Below are 4,342 nucleotides of genomic sequence, written 5' to 3' on the forward strand. Positions count from 1 at the left end.
GAAACATAATTTATGTATTTTTTTTATTAATATTAAATATAAATAAATATTTTTAACTGTAAAATTTTTTTATGTTTTCAAAATGTATGACACTTTATCTTTAATGATTGTTTGTTTTGCATTGCCCAACTTTAATTCAATTTAATTTTCTTTGGGTAAACTCATATCACCAATCTGAAATAAAATAGGCATAATATAGGCATATGTTTAGGTTAGGTTACATAGGTTGGCTTAGGTTACATCAAATAAAATAGTATACTTTTAAACATATACATTTTATAAGAAGTTATAATCTAGCATCAATAATTATAGCCTCTTACTGTGGTTCTTCTTCAAAAATGTACATCATTATATTTGTATAAAAAAACAAAATTTTATATTATTATCAAGTATGATTTTCTAGTATTTATACAATATTTTAATAAATATTATTTTTGAATAATTATAATTTATAAGGTTTGGGGAAGTTAATAATAATAAATTGTTAATTGAGTCAAGTTAAGTTGATAAAAAAACATTTTAATATGTTTGAAGTTCATAGTTATCCTATTTTTTTTAACTCAGTTAAGTGAAAAGTTAGGTATATGGAAACTTACAATCAACTTATTAACTTAAGTTAAGTTATTTTTTTTAAATAAATAAATAGCCATAATTATGGTTTGAAATAATAATTATCATCAATTATGATTTTAATTATATTTATTATTTCATTATTTATAAGTTAACGTAATTTGGATTTGATATAAAGTAACTCGTTATTTATTAAGTTTATATCAACAAAATTCAGTTAGGTTAAAAATTAAGTATGTGAATATGACATTTTAAAAAGTGAAGTTAAAATGTTAAAATTAACTTAACTTTAACTTTTTAACTTGTTTATATCCAGTCTTGATATAAACCAATAGCTATCGAACTATTGAAAACGTTATGTCATTTGGGTCGAACGATTGAAAATACTTAAAATTAACAAAGAAATTACCACTGAACCAAAGAAAACCCCAAAAGGAAGACGATCGAGAACGAATTTACGTGCAACGATGTCATAAAATGTATATGGCTATTGAAGATTCAAATTAATAATTATAAATTTATACAAATGTATGGGTGCCTAATAATAGGTACATATAATATATATGAAATATGAATAAAACATATGCAATAATATGACATTGACCTTATAAAAATATGTAGGCTGTCGTGTGTCGGTATTATCGCCTTCCCCGCCCCCGTCAAGAGAGTATCGAAGCGTAAGTCCGCCAGCAACGAACGTGGTGTGAATCCAGGTCACTGTCGGTCCCGTCCAACCACGTCAAGACTTCAGTAGTTTTAAGATAATTTGAAGCACTGTCTCTGTTTTTTGTGAGCTCTGTGGTCATTGCACCAGACCGATCCGATCACAGAGACCCCCTCCCCATAATTAGCTTGCACCATCCTAATTCCTTTGGTAGGGATCTCCCGTCCTGATCGTCGTCGTCGTGCGTAGAATTGCCTACCTTGTACGCTTTCAGGCGAAGACACCTATAGTTGCTTACCCACCCAAATAGTCGGCGCTAGTGGTGGCATTGGCCCAAAACAGGCATATTCAGTTCTCGGCCGCCCCCTACTCAGGGCGCACCCACTAGACATTTTAATTTTAGGAGTTTTTTTTGTTGTAATTCGGTTAAAAACATTTGGAAAAACTTGAAATTTGGGTTGTTTACTTATGTTAGCCTTAACTAAACATGATAAAATGTTCAAAACATTTGAGCGACTTTTGAGCTTTTTATTTTATTTTTATTTTTTTTTCATTTTTATGATATTTCCTAATTATAAATTATAATAATTATATAAATTACGTATTTATATAAATCGTTCTGAAGCTGTTCTTATAATGCTTTGTTTATCACCATAGAAACGAATAAAATCTTTCTAGTGTAGTTAATTTTTCATTTAAAATAGCTAACCTGGACATGACATATCTATAAAAAAAATCAATATGTATATATTTTACAACAAGGATTTCCAAGTTGACATTTATAAAATAAGTAGAATTTTATGTATGACTAATTTATGGTCAAATTACAAATTCAGTACCTGAAGTTATGATATTAATATCAAACTTATCACATAATGATTAGTATTTAATATATTTATTGAATAAAATTATCATATTTACAAATAAGACATTTAATTTTGAAATTAATTACACATTATTTTTGTCTGGTACTAATTAATTTTTTTATGTTTAGGTTTTTCGCTTTAATCTATCCTTTAAATCCATTTTAGTTGATGGTCCAGGTTTATCTTTTGCTGCTAACTCTTCATCAATTAATAGTTCAAAATTTCCCATTGCCTCTCGAGATGGACATTTATTCCAACGTACATCAGGTATTCCACTGGGTGGTAAAACTATGCTTAACATATTGTCAATCAATTTATACTTTAAAATACGGTCATTAGCTGTAGTAGATGTTAGTGACGGAGATGCATTGACTTCAATTAGCCAGGGTTTTAAATTATCATCAATTATAATGTCATATCCATAACATTCAAAACAATGTCTGTCATTAGCCATTATGTTGCTCACAGATTTTAAAGAATGAACAATCAACCAAACAATATTATCAAAAAGCACGTCAGTTACTGTTTTTCCTCTTGTACTTTCTAAAAATAGTCTTAAATCTTGAATGATTAATTTACCGCCATGCATACTGTTGTATTCATCACCTTGTTTTTGTAAGGAGACATTAGTCAAATGGATCAATAAGTTTTCTATATCTCCAACACTAGTATTATAATTGACTGTACAGAACCGACAAAAGCCTGACTTAAACAAGTATGCTTTTAATGGACGAAAGGATGTGACCAAAACATATAGACGAAGATCAAATTTTTTACCACCAATGAGTAATGGATTATTAATATATTTAGATATAACATATGATTCCTTTATGGTAGATGTATTGAAATTATTATTTTTGCCTTCTTTAAACCATTTCTTCAATTTTGATAATTTATTAACGAGGAATATTCCAGTTCCTTGAGATTTTCCAACTGGTTTTATAATCCATGTACTTGGGCCGACTTTGCGGTATTCTTCTACAAACAAATTATAGTCTGCTGGCAACACAAATGTAACTGGAATAAAATCTAAATACAAGTATTTTCCATCTAAACGCTTGGCAAATGGATCTCCCTCTCTTTCGAGTTCACGTCTGTAACGATTAATATTTTTAACCAACATATCTTTACGACTGACTTCATAATGATTGGGAAAATGATTGATCATTTGGTTGTCATGCATTCTATAGCCGCTATCAACACTAAATAAACTACGACATGTTTGTATACCAGCCCAAAAAAAATTCCAATTATCATCAGGGCCAACGTGTACCCAGCCTCGTTTCTCGAAATTACTTAGTACAACTGTTCTGTCAACATCCGTACAATATGTTATTTTCATTTTAATGCTAATAAACAACAATTTTGAATAAAGGTTTTAGTTAAAAATAAAAAGAAGACTACAGGTTAAAATTAAAAACTTTAATGTATATTGATCAAACAATATGTTATACATAGATGTGTCCATGGTTACAAAAACTATAGGTACTAAAGTTGTTCCGGCGAGGAAATAAATTTGAGTGGACTGTATTTTTTGTGTTTTTTGATATATTCAATGTGGAATAAATATTATAATTTATTAATAAATGTACTGCGACAGTAACCAAAATATAATAATTTATATAATTAGGTTTGAATTGTAATGATAATGTGTATGAAGTCTATCTGTGCAAGTCTGCCCTGGGTGGGTCTTACTACAGAAAGCTCCATCGAACACACTGAGTACTTTTTAATTTAAATGTACATACAATCGTCGGGAAAAATTATGTTTGGATAACATTGAAAAATATCTTGTACAATAAATATACAATAATATTGACTTGTATATCTCATAAATAATACTATTTCTTAACCTACACGGTAATTCACCCTATACAAATACATCTAGATTCTAGGTACGCGGCTAAACGGTCAGAAAAAAAATAGTGTATACAAAAATAAATCACTAAAAATAAATTGTTTGTGGTTCATTTTCACATTAAGTGTAATTATTGTATAATAATATTTATTCAACTTAGTGGCCAATACTAATTACTTTCCATATTAAAAGTATTGTAACTTAATGTATACATTATGTATACCATAATGTATACATTATGGTATTATATTACACCAATTAACTACCTATACTACCTAACTAGTAACTTCAAATAATGTTATTTCTTATGGTAAATTAAGATACATATATTCTAATTAATTTAATTAACTGAATTGTTACCGAAGGATTTAATTTCGTACTTCG

General features: G+C 28.4%; 1 pseudogene; it reads right to left on the reverse strand.

The window, feature by feature from the left end:
• Positions 1-2,154: 2,154 nt before the first annotated feature.
• LOC100168036 lies at positions 2,155-3,500 on the reverse strand (annotated as a pseudogene).
• Positions 3,501-4,342: the final 842 nt, after the last annotated feature.

This window comes from Acyrthosiphon pisum, chromosome X, assembly GCF_005508785.2.
Source record: "Acyrthosiphon pisum isolate AL4f chromosome X, pea_aphid_22Mar2018_4r6ur, whole genome shotgun sequence".
NCBI lineage: Eukaryota > Metazoa > Arthropoda > Insecta > Hemiptera > Aphididae > Acyrthosiphon > Acyrthosiphon pisum.